This window comes from Nerophis lumbriciformis, linkage group LG10 (genome assembly GCF_033978685.3).
Source record: "Nerophis lumbriciformis linkage group LG10, RoL_Nlum_v2.1, whole genome shotgun sequence".
Classification (NCBI taxonomy): Eukaryota; Metazoa; Chordata; class Actinopteri; order Syngnathiformes; family Syngnathidae; genus Nerophis; species Nerophis lumbriciformis.
This window is the reverse complement of record NC_084557.2, coordinates 29,171,992-29,194,524: the sequence shown is the minus strand read 5'-3', so window position 1 is coordinate 29,194,524 and position 22,533 is coordinate 29,171,992. Positions and strand designations below refer to the sequence as shown.

At 39.7% G+C, this 22,533-nt stretch overlaps 1 protein-coding gene across 3 annotated transcripts in view; it reads left to right on the top strand.

Moving 5' to 3' along the window:
* Window positions 1–6,453: 6,453 nt before the first annotated feature.
* det1 (DET1 partner of COP1 E3 ubiquitin ligase) overlaps window positions 6,454–22,533 on the top strand; it is a 51,746-nt gene continuing 35,666 nt past the window's right edge. For 2 of the 3 annotated variants that reach the window (XR_009816119.1, XM_061969886.1), the window contains exon 1: window positions 14,442–14,699. The gene's annotated coding sequence lies outside the window, so the exon portion shown is untranslated. Of the gene's footprint in view, window positions 6,477–14,441; window positions 14,700–22,533 lie in introns of those variants that run through there. The other variant, XM_061969887.1, reaches the window with a different exon arrangement.

Genomic DNA, 22,533 nt, shown 5'->3' with positions numbered 1-22,533 from the left:
CTACATTTCTTACATGTAATATTATCACTGGAGGACTGGAGGATGAGGCTAAATATGCTACACACAGAGGAAGACAAAACAGGAGCAGGTAAGATAATTGCTAAAAATATCTGCTAAACTAGCTTAACCCTCTTGGCGACCCACAACCTTTTCGGGTCCTTTTTTGTTGCTTTCGATGATGACATTATGCAATAGAATTTCCATTTAAAAAATTAGAGGGATGAAGCATGGCCACAGAAGTTGTAAAGTGATTTATCTCAACATTTGCATTGTCCTTTTTTTCCCAAGTTATTTTTAGAATGAGCTATACAGTTCGAATACGATTTAGGCCTGAATTTATCAAATTAAATTATTTTATAATGCTTTTTCCATAAAAATAAAATGAATCTTTGCATTTCCCTTTGAAATACGTACAAATCCTATTGGAGGTGTATTTTTACCCCTCAACCACTAGATACCACCAGAGTACCATAGAGTACCATATGTTCATATTAGACCGGGGGTCAGCAACCTGCGGATCTCGAGCCGCATGCGGCTTTTTAGTGCCGCCCTAGTGGCTCCCTGGAGCATTTAAAAAAAAAACGATTGAAAATGGAAAAAGATAGGGCAAACATTTTTTTTGTTTCAGTATGTATTTTGTTTGAGGACAAACATGACACAAACCTTCCCAATTGTTAGAAAGCCCACTTTTTAATATGTTTGTGTGTCTGCTTCACTGATGAAAATATTTGGTGAACATCGTTTTGTCTAACTAATTTCGGCGGTTCTTAAACTCACCATAGTGTGGACTGTGACGCAACAGTTTGTTTACATGTAAAATCTTCCACTCATTCTTTGTCTCATTTTGTCCACCAAAAGTTTCATGCTGTGCGTGAATTCACAAAGGTGCACTTTGTTGATGTTATTGACTTGTTGGAGTGCTAATCAGGCATATTTGGTCAGTGCATGACTGCAAGCTAATCAATGCTAACATGCTATTTGGGCTAGGTGTATGTACATATTGCATCATTATGCCTCATTTGTAGATATATTTGAGCTCATTTAGTTTCCTTTACTTTTATCCTCTTTGTATATAATTTAGTTTTGCATGTCTCATGACACATTATCTGGATGTAATATTGGCTGCATTTCAGATAGTTGTTTGTGTGCCATGTTGTTCCAGACCACAGCAAACATTACCTAGCTTGCCAAAGATTGTAATAAATCCATTAGAAGACAGCCTGCCGTTTCCTTTAACTTGGACACACACATCTATACCTTTGGCCATTCTGAGACATTTCCAGAAGTTACTGTATCTCACCTTCTGAGTAGCCTCTGATTTACTAACGGTTTCTAATGTTGTAAAACTGTATAGAATAAATATTTAATTTCAACATGTCTGTCAACGAAGATTTGCTTTAGCCTGCGACACATAGTCATTTTGATAGTAGGCTAATATAGCTAATATAGACACTTACATCATGTTGCCTTCATTATGCATGTCCGGATATACAGAGATGGTCCCCACTGACGTTCACGTGACGTCTGAAGACAACTTCTCCGTTGCCGCGAGCAGAAATTGGCGTTTTATCCAATTTTAGGTCGCAAATATGTCAGATTTTTTTTTGGATACCTATTCTGGATACTTTTATGGACAATTCTAAAGTGATCAAGGTGTCCTTGTTTGTCTAAAAAGACATCACCGACCGCTAGCTAGCTTGGTTTGTTTTTAGCCAGGTGGCTAGCTAGCCAGTCGCTAACCTCCAGTTTGCCTTGAGCTTGGTATTTTAACGATCGCACCGAGTTTTTGGACAGTCACAGTTGCGATGGCCAACAAAAAGAGTGACAAGAAGGAGGTGTCCGGTAGGGCTGCGTGTAAAGCCAAACAACCCGCAAGGAGACACCGATCCCAGCGAAGCTCGACCGATAGCAGAGGTGAGCCGGGCGTTAGCATGGAGGTGGACGCATCGGTATTGGAATCGATCAACGCGAGACTGAGCAAGCTGGATATTCTGGATGCACTACAGCAGGACATCCGTGACTTGAGAAGTAGCCTGGAATTCAGTCAGAAGGAGATTGAGTATCTAAGAAAGGATAATGCCTTTCTGAGAGGCGCGATGACTGACATGAGGAGATCTACCCACTTTCTCACCGCAGACTATAGGCGCATTAAAGACACGCTGTTGGATATACAGTGCAGGGACATGAGAGACAATCTCATATTCTCGGGGATCCGGAAAAAACTGTAAGAGAGCTCATGTCGGATAAGCTCAAACTCTCCCCGGAGGTGGTAAGAGACATAACTTTCTCCAGAGTACACAGAATAGGCAGACCTGTGAACAATAAAGTCCATCCTATAATAGCTCATTTTGAGCATTTTAAGCACAAAGAATTGGTGAAAAGCAGAGGAAAGGAGCTGAAAGGGACCTCTCTCTGGTTAAATGACCACTTTCCGGCTGAGATCAACGATAGGAGAAAGAAACTGTCACCGATCATGAGAGAGAACCGGGCCCAGAACAAGAGAGTGGCACTAACAGTCGATAGGCTGTACATAAATGGACAGCTGTATCGAGACCCAAAGGTTACCCCCTGGCTTTTTTAGAATGGGCATTCGTGGGTGTTTTTAGCATCTTGGTTTAGCCTGTGTAATGACTACTTCCAGTACTGTTACGTCCTGCATTAAGCTGGGCTTCATAGGGGCCTGGTGTTAGTTCACGTGTATGTATGCAGCCTGCGTAATAAGAATCAGAAAGTAGAGTGTATTATCAAAGATAATTTTATTAATATATTTGCCATTTCTGAGACCCACCTTGATGATTCCTTTTCTGATTCAGTTGTAGCCATTGAGGGGTTCCCAATTTTTAGGAAAGATAGGAACAGGTTTGGGGGTGGGGTGGCTATTTATGTTCAGAATCATTTATCTATCAACGTGCGTAATGATTTGATGAGGGAGACCATTGAAGCTATTTGTGTGCAGGTCCATCTGCCTTATTTGAAACCAATTATTGTATGCTGTTTCTATAGGCCTCTTAGTGCTGATGCTCTGTATCTGAAGGAGTTATGTGAGATGTTTGACAGGATATCAGATGAGAATAGAGAAATCTATTTACTGGGTGATATGAATGTTGACTGGCTGGGACAGGGGTGTACAAACAAAAATAAGTTACTATCCATTTTAAATGCTTGCAATCTGTCGCAAATTGTTGCCCCTCCCACGAGAATAGGTGTAGGTAGTGATGGTATTATTTTAGCTACATGCATTGATCATATTTATACAAATGTTCCTGACCAATGCTCCAAAGCAGTCTCGGTTCCTGTAGGTTTTACTGACCACAATATAATAGCAGTCACTAGAAAGACAAGGGTTCCTAAACCCAAAGCAAAAATTATTTTTACAAGGTCTTATAAGAGATTTGATGAAGAGTGTTTTATTGATGAAATATCCTGTTTAAATTGGAACGAGGTGTGCAGTGAGGAAGACCCTGAGGCTGCACTGGATTTATTTATGTTAATGTACGTTTGTACATGAGTGTTGTGGACAAGCATGCCCCTTTGAAAAAGTTTTCAGTCAAAACTAAGTCTGCCCCATGGATTGATAATGGACTTAGGAGTTTAATGACAGAAAGAGACATGGCTAAAAAAGCCTCAGTCAACTCAGGTTTAATTGATGACAGGCATGAGTACTGTTCCTTAAGAAACCAGGTCACAAAGTTAAACAAACTGGAAAAAAGGGAATATTACAAACAGAGGTTATATGATGTGAGATATGATAGCAAAAACTTATGGAATGTTTTGAATGAAATCATGGGTAGAAAGAACAATGTCTGTACACCTTGTGTGGAATCAAATGGGTTGGTACTCACTAAGCCATGTGACATTGCCAATCATTTTAATAACTGTTATGTTGACAAGGTAGCTCAATTAAGGCATGGTATGCATATATCAAATAATAATAAATCAGCTAACCTCATTAGGAATATTATAATGGATAATAGGGGTGTGAATTCAATTTTAATCAGGTTGAAGTCAGTGAGGTTGAGAGGTTACTACACTCTCTTCCGGACAACATAGTAGCTGGTATAGACAACCTGGATAGTAAGTTACTGAAAATGACTGCTGGTATCATATTCGTGCCTGTTTGTCATATTTTTAATACATGTTTACAAGTGGGCCTGTGTCCAAAGATATGGAAGGTGGAAAAGGTTACTCCTCTACATAAGGATACCAAATTGGCTATCAGTGAGGGCAATTCTAGACCAATAAGCATCCTACCTGGTTTATGTAAAATACTGGAGAAATGTGTGTATGCACAAATTCAAGCTTACTTTCAATCAAATGGGCTAGCAACTGATTATCAACATGCATATGAACGGGCCACTCTACGTCCACTGCTCTTATACAAATGACCGACGATTGGCTTAATGCTGTAGATAATTCTATGTTGGTTGGAGCTGTGCTGGTAGATTTTAGTGCTGCATTTGACGTGATTGACCACTCTCTTTTAATTGAGAAACTTAAATGTTATGGTTTTAATACTTCGGCTTTAATGTGGGTACAGAGTTATTTGTCCTCAAGATCACAACAGGTGTATCTTAATGGCAGCTTGTCTAATAGCAGAAGTTTGGATTGTGGTGTTCCACGGGGAAGTTGCCTGGGACCTTTACTTTTTTCTATATTCACCAATGATTTACCTTGGGCTACCGGCCGAGCCAAATTGGTTCTTTATGCTGATGATGCAACCTTATATCATGCTGCACCATCATGCAGTGTACTTAATGTAGTATTGAGTGAGGAACTAAAAGCTGTGCATGACTGGTTAGTATGTAACAGACTTGTCCTTAACATCTCAAAAACAAAAAGTATTGTATTGGGGACTAGGCAAGGGTTATCTTGTGACCCAAAGTTGGAACTGAGGGTAGGTATTTCAACAGTTCAACAGGTCAGAAGTGCCAAGCTCCTTGGAGTGATGCTGGACTGGACTCTATCCTGGTCAAATGATATCAGTGATATAGTTACAAAGATGGGAAGGGCTGTTGGTATTTCCAGGAAATGTGCTGCTTTTGCTGATCCACCTTTTCTTTGTCAGATTGTTAAGAGTTTAGTCTTGTGTCATCTTGACTATTGTTCTACAGTCTGGGCGTCTGCTGCAAGTGGTGAGATCAGTAAGCTGCAGATTGTCCAGAATAGGGCAGCAAGGCTGGTTCTGGGTTGTTCACTAAGAACCAATGTGAACCAAATGCATGCTTCTCTTTCCTGGCTAACAGTGCAGAACAGGTTGTCAGCTAATACTCAAATATTGTTCAAATCAGTAACCGGTAGTAAAACTTCTGCTTTTCTCATGGCCCAAATAGTTCACAGTAGCACTATACATAATCATAATACCAGGGCGTCTAGTGAGGGGCATTTTGTACTCCCTCGTCCCAGGAAGAATGCTTTGCGGAAATCTTTTATTTATAGATCTGTATCGCTCTGGAATAAATTTAAATTCTCACCGGCATTGAAAGTAAACAGGTTTTTAAAAAGAAAGTAATATTTTATCTGAGTCTTTAAATTAGTTTGCTTGTTGATGATTTTGTTTGGTTTTATATTGTGTAGTTATATTTATATGGTAATTATTATTCTGTGACTGTAAATTGTTTGCTTGTTTTCTTATTGATGCTTTTTTTTTCTGTATTGTGTAGTTATAAATATATGCTTTTACTTGTAATTGTATTGAGTTTGTGGACCCTAGAAAGACTAGTGGGTTGTTGTGGCAACCAGCTAATGGGGATCCTTAATAAAAATAAAAATCAAATTATAACATTTATATAAGACTTTTAAAGTAATTTTGATAGTAGGCTATTATAGCTACTATAGACACTTACGTCATGTGTTGCCTTCATTATAACACTTATATAAGTCTTTTTATTTTTTGCAGCTCCAGACAGATTTGTTTTTTGTATTTTTGGTCAAATATGGCTCTTTCAACGTTTTGGGTTGCCGATCCCTGTATTAGACGCATTGTTGCTTTGAAAATCAAAGGCCTGCCAACAACTTGTGTGCAATAAAAAACATGTTAGTGAGTTGGTAGTGACCAGAGCCCTACAGGAATTGACCAATAAGAAAATTGGTTATCCAAGACGAACTTTGAAAGGCTTAAATCATGGGTATCCCAATACCATATAAATTATATTACCTTGAGAAACAAAATGAATTTCCAGAATACCAAAAGCTTTAATTGAGCTTTAACTATCTGTCACTCATCTAACATCTTTATGTCATGATCCATGGTCCAGATCATGTTTCGTTTAGTTATGTTCTGTTAGTTTTGGACTTCTTTAGTTCCCGTTTAGGCTTCCTTGTTTGCTTTTGTCACCATGGCGACTTATTGTGTTCACCTGTCTCTGATTAGTGCTCGCCCGCTCACCTGCTTCCCGAGCACTAATCAGAGGCGTTATTTAAGTTGCCTTTGCCAGTCAGTCGGCCTGGCTTCATTGTTTACGTCACGTTCTGACCAAGTAAGTGTTCATGTTCTATGCCATAGCTTCTGCTAAATAGTAGCTTCATGTGTTTTAGGCACGCTTGCCTTTTTTTTGTTGTGTTGTTTGTGTTTTTGGTAGTTGAGTGATTTATGTTAATAAATCCAATCCTCCCTTTACGCCTTCGTCCGGAGCCGTCTTTTTGCATCCTGAAAGAACAACCGCGCAGCAAGCTGCGACCCCCCCGTCGTGACATTTTAATAATCAGCATGATTTTGTAACAGTCCACTTTTTTATTAATATCATGAACTGTAGCATATTAAACCATTTTCAACATCATTAAAACATAAATTTAAGAAACATGCCGAATTTTCGACCACGAGCAGGGTTAGAACCCAAGACCTTCAGCATTGCACTGCAAGTACTAATGACGTCCACCACGAAGTCACCGGAAGTGACGGAGAAAATCTTGCTTCCATATTTTTATCAGTAACAGAGCATGATGTGGCCGGTATACATTTGGGGTAAGGTTTTATATGAAGCACCTTGTCATTCAAAAATGTACAATTTGATGTGCTTCTTCACCCAAAACAAAGCCCTATGCAGAGCGCGTCTTCTGCATTTAGGACGGGGCGGCACCTGACTAACGTTATCATACTGATAGCGTTTCACATCAGTTTCATTCATGTGAAACCATCAGTAGTTACACCAGTATAATTTAATGTTAACGTTATGTTGACAGCACATTTCGGATCGGATAATGTTTAAAGTGAAAGTGGACTTATTTGCGCTACGTTGTTGCAGTTGCAGCGGGCTGTGCATGACCAAAGATCGTAGATTGAGAGAGGATTATCTACATTCTACACAAATTACATTTACAGTCAGTTAGATCATCATCCTTTTGTCTCCTAAAATAATACCAAGGACATGACCTTTGTCTCCTCAATGGTAATTACGGCCATGGTAGTAACATTGTGCGAATGTGGTTACATATAATTTATTGCACATGCACACACATGTGCATGGATACGTGTGTGTACTGACACATTTGAGCCACATACAAATGTGTTGGCTTTTGCAGGATGTCGTATGTACAAGGCGTTGTTTTATGCCATTGTGTATGGGGGCCTCTCTGCGCTGCTGACTTGTATCCACTCAAGATGATCCCTTGCTGGCCACACTATGGACTGGACTCTAACACTATTAACTAGATCCACTCGACATCCATTGCACCGGTCGCCCAGGGGAGGGGGTCCACACATCTGCAGTCCCCTCTGAGGTTTCTCATTGTGCCCATTGGGTTGAGTTTTTTCTTGCCCTGATGTGGGATCTGAGCCGAGGATGTCGTTGTGGCTTGTGCGGCTCTTTGAGACACTTGTGATTAAGGGCTGTATGAATAAACTTTGATTGATTGATTATGTAAAACCCAAGTTGCAAATATGTGCAAACATGCAAATATAACATAATATAATATATAAATATATTTTGTGTATTCATGTCTGGAACGCTGCAATGAGGTGGCAACTTGTCCAGTGTGTACCCCGCCTTCCACCCGAATGCAGCTGGAATAGGCTCCAGCTACCCCCGCGGCACAGGTGGTAGAAAGTGAATGGATGGATGTATGAAACTATCAACTCAACCAAGTCCACAGCCTGTTTGATCTATAGATCAAAGATGCTCTGATGCAGCTTCACAAAAACATGTTTAGCCATGCAACCAATAGAGACAGTGTAATTAGCCCTTCTCTTCTCCCATTGGTGGTGTAGCTGAGTGTTTGTTTTTGAATGCATGTTTGAAGTTTGCAATTTAGCTGCAAAGTTTGCAGCCATGTTACCATTACAGCAGCCAGACTCATGCAACCCGAGCGCTTGCCAGAGGTTCAAGATCTTGGGGAAAACATTTTTGACTAGAAAATCACAATTTTGCATCAATTTTGGTGTAACTCACATTTGACAAATGCTGTACTGCATCTACACCTGCAGGAAGCGACCCCATACCCTTTTTCATCATATGGTGGACATTTCCTGTTACAATGCCTTTGTGTTTTTTTACAAACATTGAACCCACATGGAATGGCACAAAAGGTTACACACAGCACATTTTTTGGAGACTTTAGGCAGAGCCGTCATTGCGCCAGCAAAGGCCACAAGGACCCACCTGCCTGTCATGCAGTCAGCAGCATAGTTAGTCCTCCAAAGCAGGGCTGCAGGTCAAAAGAGGGAGCAGCGGCAGCAATCCCAGCCTAGGCAGTGCACAAGCTAAACAATGCACAATGTGTACTGACAGAAAAAAAGTAGTTCACTTTCACTTTGCCACAGGCCCACTTGCAAAGATCTTTGGTCTGTAACAGACATTCTCAGTGAGTCTGTTTGTTACCTCCTTGTCGTTATTGTCATTCTATTAATGTTATTGTTATTGTTTAATTGTTATTTTTACATTTATATTGTTAATGGTTTGCTCCATAAAAAAAAATCAGTTTTCTTTCACAAAAAGGGTATACAACATACAAAAGCATAAACGATAAACAAAAACCTCATATCAACAGATAGATCTAAAGTTGATCTAGAGAGTTAAGCGTTCATATACGACAATGAGTACCGAATGTTTCTGTGGGAAAGTGTGTAAAAACCTACAAGGCCTGAAGATTCACCAGGCCAAGATGGGCTGTATGTGGAAAAAATATGTAACACAGCGCTCATGGAACAGCCGTGGTGAGACACAGGAGGAGCTAGGCCCAGAGTCAACCCACAGTGCCCAGAATTTCCATGTGACACAAGCTTTAAACCCACGCAAAACATCAGAACATCATCTGGTCAAGTGACCTCAAGCCAATAATCATAAGGAATGGCTCCAGTTCAATGAAGATACTGATTGCATCTTGGAGACATCCGCCAAGGGTGAAGTCGATTGATATCTCTACAAAATGACAAGTATCATCATCAGTCTGGTAGTTATGAGGTTTGGGTTGGAGAAGAGGAGATCAGCAGAGAGTCTCCCTTACACATTGAGCAATAGAGCAAATCAGATCCACCAGCCCCGGCAAGAATTGAAGAGCCTCAAGTTGCTCATCTGGAAGGCAAGGAAGGGGGAGAGGGAATCCCTTTCAGAGTTACATAACATTCTCCCCAAGACATTAATGGCATTGAGGTGAGGTGAGTGTCACAGGAAGAGGAGGAAAGAGAGGGCCAGGAAGAGGGTTACATTTCTATCAAACCCCTTTAGCCTCACCAAGAAACTGCTCAGGCAGAAAACAGAGGTCAGCTAAACTGCTCCAGAGAAGAAATCGGACGCCACCTAAGAAACTCCTTTAATGATGACAACATGGAGCAAGATCTTGGCTATTGTCAGTCTCTGATTGATCCACCTGCACCAACTCTGGATTTAGATGAGAAGGAGCTTTGCTGGAGGGATATCCAAGAGGTGGTCAACAAGGCAAGAGCTAGCTCAGCACCAGGGCCGAGCGGGATACCTTACAAGATTTACAAGAACTGCCCAAAGTTACTTCGCAGTCACTAGAAGATACTGAAGGTAACATAGAGGAAGAGTAAGGTGGCTGACCTATGGCTATTCGCATGTGTGTGGATTGCAAAGGAGAAGAGTCAAAGACCATTGATTAGTTTAGATCCAGCTCCCTGTTCAGTGTTGAAACGAAAGTGTTCTTTGGCATTGTTGCATGGCGCCTGACAGACTACCTCCTATGTAACGCCTACATAGACACGGCGGTCTGGAAAGGTGGGATCCTGCAGGTGCCGGGGTGTTTGGAGCATACAGGAGTGGGCACCCAGCTTATCGGGGAAGCTTGGGAGAACAAGGGGGATCTGGTGGTGCTGTGGTTAGACCTCTCAAACACATATGGCTACATGCCCCAGGCATGGAGCCATATTGTTATGGACTACTATAACAGTTTCAGCTTCAGAGTTTCTAATTAATATATAACATCAGATTGGCACAACCCGAGAAAGGTATCATTACAGGTTGCACTGTTTTGGTTATGCTTTTTGTGCAGAGGGCAACTTACCAAATCTGCTGTTCGCCAGCCGCCGATTTGGGCCTTTATAGATGACCTTACAGTAACAACACCTCATGTTCCTGCAAGAACAAGTGGATTCTCAAGAGTTTGGAAGAGCTAATCAAATGGGCTCGCATGAGTTTTAGGCTACAAAAGTCCAAATCCTCTGTGCTAAAAAGAGGAAAGGTCACCAGCAACCAGCACTTGGCAACAGCCAGACACCACCAATCATAGAGAAACCAGTAAAGAGCCTGGGGAAAGGGTTGGATTGCAGCCTGAGAGACAAAGCTTCCATCTATAAAACCAACTTAGAGCTGCAGGATTGGCTACACTTAGTGGATAAGTCAGGATTACCTGAAAAGTTCAAAGCGTGGATACGCACGGCATCCTTCCATGTATACTCTGGGCTCTCTTGGTCTATGATGTGTTGAGTTCCACAATCGAGGGATATGACAGTCCGTCGGTTTCTTCGGAAGTGGTTGGGTCTTCAACAGAGCCTGAGCAGCATTGCACTTTATGGCCGGAACAACATGCTGAAGCATCCCATCAGGAGCTTGATTGACAAATTTATGGTGAGCCAAACTAGGAAAGTGCTGAAATACCGAAACTCATCCGATCCAAAAGTCTCTTAGGCTGGAATAGAACTGAGGCCAGGATGGAAGTTTAAGGCATCCAAGGTGGTGGAAGATGCTGAGTCAGGGCTACAGCACCGGGCACTGGTAGAAGCAGTGACCTGTGGAAGATTTGGCCTAGGGAATAGCACAACACGTCAATATGACAAGGCTCAGGGAAAGGACAAAAGATCACTTATCAGGGAAGAGGTGCGAGCATCGGTGGAGGAGGAGCGCACCAGCAGGATGGTTGGAATGCGGCAACAGGGAACTTGGACAAGATGGGAGCAAGATGGAGCAAAAGGTGTCATGGGCTGAGCTGTGGCAGGCAGAACTTCTTGACCCGGGCTGCCTACAACATGCTGGGCATCACAGGACTCAGGAGGCGAATTCTCCTCTTTTGTTGAGAATAATTGTTGTACATTCTTGGGTAGCACTACAAACTATAGCCTGCTACCGTAGCAGGTTATAGTTTGTTTTGTACAGAATTGTAGCTATTTGCAAATGCACCAGGTCATTGAATTTCAACATTCTTGATTCAAAATAAAAAAGGGTTTGTATGTTCTCTATATCCAACATTATGTATTATTCTAACTGATCTTTTTTGTAACACCGTTAGTGAATGAAGCGCTCATTTGTAGCTGTTTCCTCATATTTCTACACAATAAGTCAGATATGGTAACACTAGCGAGCAGCAGAGAATATGGAGTGATTTTTGGTCCAGATTGTATTTGTGTTTGACTTTCCCTTCTACTGTTACAGAGTAGCATTATTTTGGTTTTACTGAGATTCAAAGATAGTCTGTTTTTGTTAAACCATCTTTTTAATTTGTTAATTTCTTATGTTATTATTTGTATTAGCTTCTGTGTGTTCTCTTCTGAACAAAACACAGTTCTATCATCTGCAATAATACTAACTTTTGTAACTTTACACAGTTCCTTGTAGTATTGATCCCTGAGACCTGAGATATCTGTAGAAGTGTGTTTGCCTATCTGCACATATTGCTTCCTGTTGGTTAAGTAGCTTCTTACCCAGTATAAGACCAACCCTCTGATTCCATACCTTTTTAATCTGTTTATTAAGATATTATGATTGATTGCGTCAAATGCTTTTGTTAGGTCCATAAAACTGTAGCAGCACATTTAAAAAAATCTATTGCATTGGTGATCTCTTCCGCTATTTCGATTAATGCCATTGATGTTGAGATGTTGGCTCTGTATCCGTATTGGTTGTCTGTGAGCGCTTCATTTTTACGGACCGAGTCCCTTTGGGACAGAGGACCCTATTGAATTTATAGCGTTTTATTATTATACCGCCGCCTCTTTGAGCTGTAATTTGACCCCTTTAACATGCTTCAAAACTCACCAAATTGAACACACACATCGGGACTAGCAAAAATTGCGATCTAATCAAAAAACCAAACCCCAAAATTCAAAATTGCGCTCTAGCACCCCCTAGGAAGAAAACACAGACAAAACTGCCTGTAACTCTCAGTAGGAATGTCGTAGAGACATGAAACAAAAACCTCTATGTAGGTCTCACTTAGACCTATATTTCATACACTGACAACCCCCAGCAAAAATCAACAGGAAGTTTGCAATTCCCCCTTCAAAACAAAAGTTTTGTAAAAACAGTCACCTTTTTTCAAACATTATCTCCTCTGAGCGTGTTTGTCGTGTCGGCTTCAAATTAGCACAGGAGAGAGATTGAACCCTTCTGATTAAAAGTTGATGAAAGAGTTTTAATTACTACTCCGGTTTGGATTTTATGAGCCCTCAAAGTCGGTCCCGTCCATCACTGCTTGCTGCTTTAATTATTCATGAATTTGTCCAATCTGTTGTTAAACAATTTTTTGATAATTTTAGAAAATTGTGGAAGTAGAGAAACAGGTCTGTAGTTTGTAAACTGGTGTTTGTCTCCAGTCGTATAAATTGGTACGACTTTTGCTGCACCTGGGGATAGGTTGATTGGCAACACGAAATTGGCCCTAGTGTGTGAATGTGAGTGTGAATGTTGTCTGTCTATCTGTGTTGGCCCTGTGATGAGGTGGCGACTTGTCCAGGGTGTACGCCGCCTTCCGCCCGATTGTAGCTGAGATAGGCTCCAGCGCCCACCGCGACCCCGAAGGGAATAAGCAGTAGAAAATGGATGGATGGATGGCATTTCAATTCCGTTACAATCAGCTGATGTCTTGGATTTACTTTTTTTCATAATATCGATTACTTCCTCTTTTGTCACACCTTTGAGGAACATCGAGTGGGGATTTCTGTCTATAGTGTCATTCAAGTCCTCAACTGACTCAGGATCTGGAATCTTTTCCCCCAGATTTGGTCCAATGTTCACAATGTACTTATTGAAGCTACCAACTACTTTGTTCATACTAAAACAAATTATGTAGAAAGCAAACTATAACCTGCTACCCAAGAATGTACAACAATTCTTCTTAACAAAAGAGGAGGAATATAACCTTAGAGAAAAGTCTAATTTAAAACATTTGTATGCGCGTACAACACTTAAAACCTTTAGCATATCCGTATGTGGAATTCAATTATAGAATGGATTAACCAAAGAAATCAAACAAAGTAGCAATATGATCCAGTTTAACGGACTGTTCAAACTACAAGTGTTCACAAAGTACAAAGAAGAACAATTATGATGAACATCTTGATTTTTTTTAAATATATTTTTTAATGATGATTTATGTATTTAATATTTGTTTACTTATTAGGGTATATTAATTATTTATTTATTCACTGTTATGTTACAAACAGAGAACAAGGAAATGGGAAACAATTGCTATGATATAAAAAGGGGTAGGATTGAATAAACTCTGCTTATTCCTACTCCTTTTCGGACGTGCTTTAATGAAACAACTGGAACAATGTGATGCATTACATTATAATTGTATTGTATGCATGTTCGAAATAAACTAAAACTGAACGTATTGTCATTTTTTACATTTCCATCTGAGAAATATTTTAGAGTTATTTTTTTCACGTATTTACAAATGATATTTATTATAAAATGATTGATTGGCCCATTCCTGTTGCATCTTTTAATAATCTTTATGGGTTTTTTGGTTTTTGAGCATTTTCTGTCTTTAAAGTGTTTGGACATTGCTGAGTGTTTGCTATCAAACAAAGTGATAATCCTCAATGATCCAAAAATATATAATGAGTGATAACAATTACATTTCCATACATATAAGTAGATGTTTCATTTTTATACTTTGTTTAAGTCCAAAAATGATTTTGGTGTAAAACGTGCCCGGAGTAATGTTTAATTTAGCGTTGCTCGGTGCAATACTTCGTTTGTCCTGAGCAAATATGACAGCGCTGTCTAAAAAGACTGACTCCCAACTCTGCGCTGTTGTATTCTTTGTCTTCTGTTTCCGCTTCCGCTTCCCCAGTCAGACAACACACCAACAACAAACATCATTCCTCCTTTTCACAAACATATCCAACATGTATTCTGATATTTCAGGGGAAATATGAGGGGTTTTGTATTTCTATTGCCTGGATGATTTTTACCGTGTTTTTTTCCTCAAGAGAGTGTGAAGGTTTTTACTTCGTCATCCAAAGTTTGCTGCTACTGCTTAGCACCTTGTGAACTTGACAGAAGCTGCAAGCTGCTAACAACAGGGTGAGTATGAGTAGTGTTGTGTTGTCGTAGCAACGAGCTTGCTGGTAGAAGAAAGTTGTAGTTAGCCAGATCAGAACGGAATTTCGTTGCATTAGCTCGTTGTAGTGCAGGATAAAAGAGCAATAAGGGGCATATAAATAGATTTACTGTACAGATAAATATATTGCACTTTTGCATATGCATCCACGTTGAGAGTAGTGGCGCATGCTGGTCTCTCGGCTCAGGCAACTTAACCTTGAACATGCACTCACATGTTCATAACTTTGTCCATGCCTTTTGTATGCCCTGTCAAAGTTAGAAAGATCCCCAAAACCCACTTTTGACCCGACAACACATCCCTGAGGTGGTTTCATCAAGAGTAGAGATGTCCGATAATGGCTTTTTTGCCGATATTCCGATATTGTCCAACTCTTAATTACCGATACCGATATATACAGTCGTGGAATTAACACATTATTATGCCTAATTTTGTTGTGATGCCCCGCTGGATGCATTAAACCAGTGGTTCTCAAATGGGGGTGCGCGTACCCCTGGGGGTACTTGAAGGTATGCCAAGGGGTACGTGAGATTTTTTTTTAATATTCTAAAAATAGCAACAATTCAAAAATCCCTTATAAATATATTTATTGAATAATACTTAAACAAAATATGAATGTAAGTTCATAAACTCAGTGAAGCACAAGGTTTCTCACTAAAATGTCTGTCAAAAAGAACTGTGAAAAGAAATGCAACAATGCAATATTCAGTGCTGACAGCTAGATTTTTTTGTGGACATGTTCCATAAATATTGATGTTAAAGATTTCTTTTTTTGTGAAGAAATGTTTAGAATGAAGTTCATGAATCCAGATGGATCTCTATTACAATCCCCAAAGAGGGCACTTTAAGTTGTTGATTACTTCTATGTGTAGACATCTTTATTTATAATTGAATCACTTGTTTATTTTTCAACAAGTTTTTAGTTATTTTTATATCTTTTTTTCCAAATAGTTCAAGAAAGACCACGACAAATGAGCAATATTTTGCACTGTTATACAATTTAATAAATCAGAAACTGATGACATAGTGCTGTATTTTACTTCTTTATCTCTTTTTTTCAACCAAAAATGCTTTGCTCTGATTAGGGGGTACTTGAATTAGAACAATTTTCACAGGGGGTACATCACTGAACAAATGTTGAGAACTACTGCATTAAACAATGTAACAAGGTTTTCCAAAATAAATCAACTCAAGTTATGGAAAAAAAAAAGGCAACATGGCACTGCCATATTTATTATTGAAGTCACAAAGTGCATTATTTTTTTTAACATGCCTCAAAACAGCAGCTTGGAATTTGGGACATGCTCTCCCTGAGAGAGCATGAGGAGGTTGAGGTGGGCGGGGTTGAGGTGGGGTGGGGGGGGGTGTATATTGTAGCATCCCGGAAGAGTTAGTGCTGCAAGGGGTTCTGGGTATTTGTTCTGTTGTGTTTATGTTGTGTTACAGTGCGGATGTTCTCCCGAAATGTGTTTGTCATTCTTGGTTGGTGTGGGTTCACAGTGTGGCGCATATTTGTAACAGTGTTAAAGTTGTTTATACGGCCACCCTCAGTGTGACCTGTATGGCTGTTGACCAAGTATGATTTGCATTCGCTCGTGTGTGTGAAAAGCTGTAGATATTATGTGACTGGGCCCGCACACAAAGGCAGTGCCTTCAAGGTTTATTGGCGCTCTGTACTTCTCCCTATGGCCGTGTACACAGCGGCGTTTTAAAAAATCATAAATTTTACTCTTTGAAACCGATACCGATAATTTTGAAACCGATACTGATAATTTCCGATGTTGCATTTTAAAGCCTTTGTCGGCCAATAATATCGGCAGTCCAATATTATCAGACATCTCTAATCAAGAGGCGTGGCCAACAGTAAATTTTATTTGTTACAACACTTCCAGTCAGCCAGCTCACTTTGTCATACCAGGTTAGCTGAAAAGACCTGTTACTTTTGCACCAAATTAGTCTGAGGAGTTGGTCTGCCCTCCTATTTAATTTGAAGTTTTTCTTCGTAAGGAAGACCATCAAATGGCTTCGCCAAAATCCGGTCCACAACATTCAAATTATCTGCTATTATGTGCAGCTTGCTACCTAGTGAGCTCGCTAGCTGGGACTGGCACGAGGCTAGTGCGAAGTGTGTCCGCCTGTGATTGCTTTGAGACGGTGGAGGGGCTCAGCAGCACCCGCTACTCGGTAGGGACAGAAACTGCAGAGTGAAAGAAGTCAGTCTCCAAACATAAAAAAACACCAAAAATAGAAGCTGTATTTGTCGCTAGTCGTTTTTAACAAAGAAAATTGGGAACTTGATCTCTCTTTGTAACAGTACAGTGAATAAATAAATAAAAATACCATGAGTTAGTAAACACATTTTAAATACATAAATAATCATTATCTATTTTCTGTTTTTTTAAAAGTACAAGATATTCATCACAATGGTTCTCATTTGTACTTTGTGAACACTTGTTCTTTAAACTCCTGAACAAGACACATTTGTATCATCTGCAATAATACTAACTAACAGTTGCTTGTAGTAGGGCTGGGCGATATATCGATATACGCGATATATCGCGGGTTTGTCTCTGTGCGATATAGAAAATGACTATATCGTGATATTCGAGTACACGTTCTCACGCAGTTGCTTTTAGCTGCTGGCATTACACTACAGGCTCTCCTCGCTCTTTCCTGTCTCTCCTTCTCACAGACAGACAAGCGCACTTTCTTACACACGTCACATACTGTCGCGTCATACGTCACATACGTATACGCCCTCGCGCAGCAGCATGGGTAACGTTAGCTGTGATGCTAGCGCAGCCGTGCGAGTGGTAATACGAGAGAGAGAAGGTGCGAATCTGGTAACAAATGAAGGAAGAATTAATTCCCCCAAAAAACAGCAGGAGGTCCATCGTCTGGCGGTGGTTTGGCTTCAAGTGGGAATATGTCGAACAGACAACCGTAATTTGTCAAGTGTGGGGCAAAAGCGTTGCTATAAAAAGTAGCATTACTGCTAATATGTAGCATCATTTGAAAAGTCACCTGCTAGAGAATGAAGAGTGCTTACTCCGCATGTCAACATCTCCGTTCGGTGCCACACGCCCACACCATCAAAATGCCGAGGCAAACATTTCCAGATCAACACCGTATGAAAAAAATAGTGATGTTTTTAGTTGTGATTTCCTTCTCTGCATGAAAGTTTTAAAGTAGCATATATTAATATAGTCTGAAGAACAATGTTTTAATGTAGACACATAGAATCATCATACTGCTGTGATTATATGCATCAAGTGTTCATTCAAGTCTAAGGCAAAATATCGAGATATATATCGTGTATCGCGATATGGCCTTAAAATATCGCGATATTAAAAAAAGGCCATATCGCCCAGCCCTAGCCTGTAGTATTGATCCCTGAGACCTGAGGTCTCTGTAGAAGCGTATTCGCCTATCTGCACGTATTGCTTTCTGTTGGTTAAGTAGCTTCTTACCCAGTATAAGACCAACCCTCTGATTCCATACCGTTTTAATTTGTCTATTAAGATATTATGATTGATTGCGTCAAATGCTTTTGTTAGGTCCATAAACACTGTAGCAGCACATTTTTAAAAATCTATTGCATTGGTGATCTCTTCCGTTATTTCGATTAATGCCATTGATGTTGAGATGTTGGCTCTGTATCCGTATTGGTTGTCTGTGAGTGTTTCATTTTTATTCATGAATTTGTCCAATCTGTTGTTAAACAATTTTTCAATTATCTGCCATTATGTGCAGCTTGCTACTTAGCTAGCTCGCTAGCTGGGACTGGCACGAGGCTAGTGCAAAGTGTGTCCGCCTGTGATTGCTTTGAGATGCTGGAGGGGCTCAGCAGCACCCGCTGCTCGGTAGGGACAGAAACTGCAGAGTGAAAGAAGTCAGTCTTCAAACCCAAAAAAACACCAGAAATAAAAGCTTTATTTGTCGCTAGTCGTTTTTAACAAAGAAAATGTCGCTAAGAGGTTTAGGAAAGTCTCCGATTCAACTCAGAACAACAGAATGAATATTTTAGAATGCTCCCACGGATGTTCACAACACAAGATCGCTGATTCGCTCATTTCGCTGTCAATCAAAAAGGGAATCAGCCTTAGACAGATTATCCAATCATCATGTAGAAGTTGAGCGTCCAGGCCAGCCCACTGCCCCCCAGAGACGCTGAGCGTCCGATGGGCGGCACAAAGCCCAGCATTTATCCAAAGACTGGTCTCGTTTTGCTGCAATGTATGCTTCCCCATTGAACTCTGTGGACGGCCAGCGTCTACACTGTTTAAAGCACGGTGAAGCTGCGGGAATGAGAGAGAGAAAAGCTGCGTCGTTACCAGTGATAAGAAGCTGATTCTGAACAAAAGAGCGCGTTGTAGCGCATATTTAGTCAATAACATGTGCACACAACGCTATATATTTAATCACTTATTTTTTGACATTTTAGGGGAAGCTGAGCTTCCCTTGCAGTCTTAGAGCAATCGTGTCTGGTTTATAGATGTATGTTATATTGTCTTTATATTCCAGCGAGTTAATCCGTTTTTGGGGGGGAATTGAGGGGATTGTTTTGATGCGTTCAAGAGTCTTATGGCCTGAGGGAAGAAGCTGTTACAGAACCTGGAGGTTCTGCTACGGAGGCTGTGGAACCTTTTTCTAGAGTCCAGCAGTGAAAACAGTCCTTGGTGGTGGTGGGAGGAGTCTCTACAGACTTTCTGAGCCCTGGTTATGCAGTGGCTATTTGCAATTTCCTGGATAAGAGGAAGAAGAGTCCTAATGATCTTTTCCGCCGTCCTCACCACTCTCTGCAGAGACTTCCAGTCTGAGGCTTTGCAGGCTGCTGAGCTCTTTTTACAAGAGCTCCGGTGTGAAGGGACCAGGTCACATTGTCAGTTACCTGCACCCCCAGGAACTTGGTGCTGCTTACGATCTACACTGCTGTGTTGTTGTCCACTACTGTCCACTACTGTCTTGTTTCCCTTATTTTCAATTATCCTGATGACAACCTGCTATAGTAAGAGTTTTTTGTCGTATAAGGTAGCAAACATACAAACATAGAAATTACAATGATTTAATTTAATGTCTAAAATATTTCAAAAGCAATTTATAGTCTACTACATTTAACATTCTGTGTGACAAGAATGAAAAAAATGCTCTTCCTGGAGGTTTTACTAACACATCTTAAGGTTTAATCAGACTTGCGATGAAAAGAGGAAAATGTCTTGAATTAATGAAGTGGATAATTGCCCATACTTCCTTTTAATCGCTCCTGGTGGTTAAAAATAACGGCAAAACCACAGTCTATGGTTGATTAATTATTGAAATGCATATACAGGTATTAAGGGTGCATTTACACTTGACTTTGTTGGCTTTTTTCGTATGGTTTGTTTAGTCAAGTGCGAATGCAGTCCAAGAACAACAGAACTGGACCAAATAGGGAAAACGAAACCACTAAGAAATGGGTGAAACAATTACTTTGAGGGCAAAACCCAAAGATTTAAATGGGAGCCAATTAAGGATGGAACAACAAATGGTAATAATGATAACCACGGTAAAACTACAGACAGTTAGTATTACCGTTTTAAACTAAAATGTATTGTTTAATAGGAGTATGGCTCAGATTGTCCTTTTCCAAATACAACGCATTTATTATATCATCCTCCTCTTGTTTTACATTGATTTCATTGTTCCCAGAATAGCTGTCATCATCTTAGTTTTTGTTATGTGACTTTTAACAAGTGTCATCTATGGAAGTATTATTGTAGCAAAATTATTTGCAAACGCGTGTCTCAATCTCCAATTTGTGTGTCTGTATATCAGTCCGAGTGTGTGTATTCAGATCTGCGTACGTTTGTTTTAGATCTGCGTGTGTGTGTTATTAAGTTGTCTGTCCCTAATCAAAAAGAACCCTTGATACTTACTTACGCGTGACTTTTGTGACACTTCTGCCCTATAAGATTTGAGCGAGCGCATCCAGATTTGTGAACGTGTAATACAACTTGTGTGTGCGCATTTAGAAGTGCATGCGTGTAATACAATCTGTGCGTGCGTAGCTATGATCCGCCAGAAGCAGGAATACTCTATCGGTTGTCTTTTTTACACTTGACTTTTGCAACACTTCTGCCGTGTACGATTTGAGCGAGCGCATCCAGATTTGTGAGCGTGTAATACAAGGTGTGCTCGCGCAATCAGAAGTGCTGCGTGTAATACAATCTTGTTTAACCTGCGTGGTGTCTTCCGTGGTTGATTAAATGTAGACACACCTCAGATACACACACGCAGATTGTTTTACACGCAAGCACTACTGAATGCGCGCGCACACCTTGTATTACACGCTCACAAATCTGGATGCGCTCGCTCAAATCGCAGTTGCAATTTGTACTTTTCAGTTCGTTTTCTGGTAGTTAGTAGTCTTATACATTGTCATTTTGCCAATTTTATATATATATATATATATATATATATATATATATATATATATATATATATATATATATATATATATATATACAGTATATATATATATATATATATATATATATACAATATATATGTATGTATGTATGTGTATATATGTATGTATATATATAGATATATATATATATATATGTATGTATGTATGTATGTATGTGTATATATATGTATGTATATGTATATATATAGATATATGTATGTATATATATATATATGTATGTATATGTATCTTAGCTTGGTCGACTACCACTGGTTTTCACTTCCGGAAACAAGTCACGTTTCGGATTACCAGCAATTGACACTCAAACAACATACAAATGTGCACTCATACATATAAACACATTGCCATCATAAGTCGTACTGTAACGCTCAATTAAACAAAAAGAACATCCCTAAACGGTGCTAGCACTGTTGCTAACACGAATGTAGGGCTGGGCGATATGGATCAAAACTCATATCCCGATATAGTTTGGCCCATGATCTAACCTATACTTGCAAATATCCGTTGACATAACTAAACATCTCCACCATGCCTTGATTTAAAACATTTCGGGACTGATTGGGATCGCAAATACACAAAAACAGGTACAAACAAGTGAGGAAAGTAGGTTTTAAACAATAGCATCCAAATTTTTTAAATGTTTTGAGATGAGAAAAAAGAAAAAGCCTTGAAAATAATACAAGAAAAGTCAACTATAATCTGCAATCTTCTTTTAAAAAAAAACATTTGGCTATGCTCAATTCTTTAGCAAACAAAAACACAAATGAACGTGAAATTAAGTGCCCTGGTTTAAGAGGACATGTTTTAACGTCAGCAGCAACATGACAATAATTGACTTTTAACAATGGTGTTTTTATAGGTAAACATTATTATAGGACATACACACAAATATTTTAGCCAACTGCTTCATGATGCTGTGTGACAGGCTGTGTTCTGAAAATTACTTTTTAAAAAGTAATTAATTATAGTTACTGGTTACTTTACCAAAAAAGTAATTAAATTCCTCAAGGAATTACTCTTTAATAAATGTAATTACTAGGGGAAGTAATAATGTGTTACTAAAAAAAATTGAGATAAGTTTAATATAAAGTATGTACCGGTACTGTATATGAGAGCAGTGTGTGCGTCTGTGTGTGTGCATTTAAAAGACGGTGCCTGTTGCCTAGTGACGTGTGATGTCAGCGAGTCCATGCTCAGTCTGAGTCTCACAGGAATTTTAGCTTGAGCTGGTTTTGTTAGCTTAGCAGGGTAGCAGCGGCAGTTTGTCGGCTCTGACGGCAGCTCTTTTTAATCTGTCACTGGTTTGTGTTACCTTTGCTTAATAAATA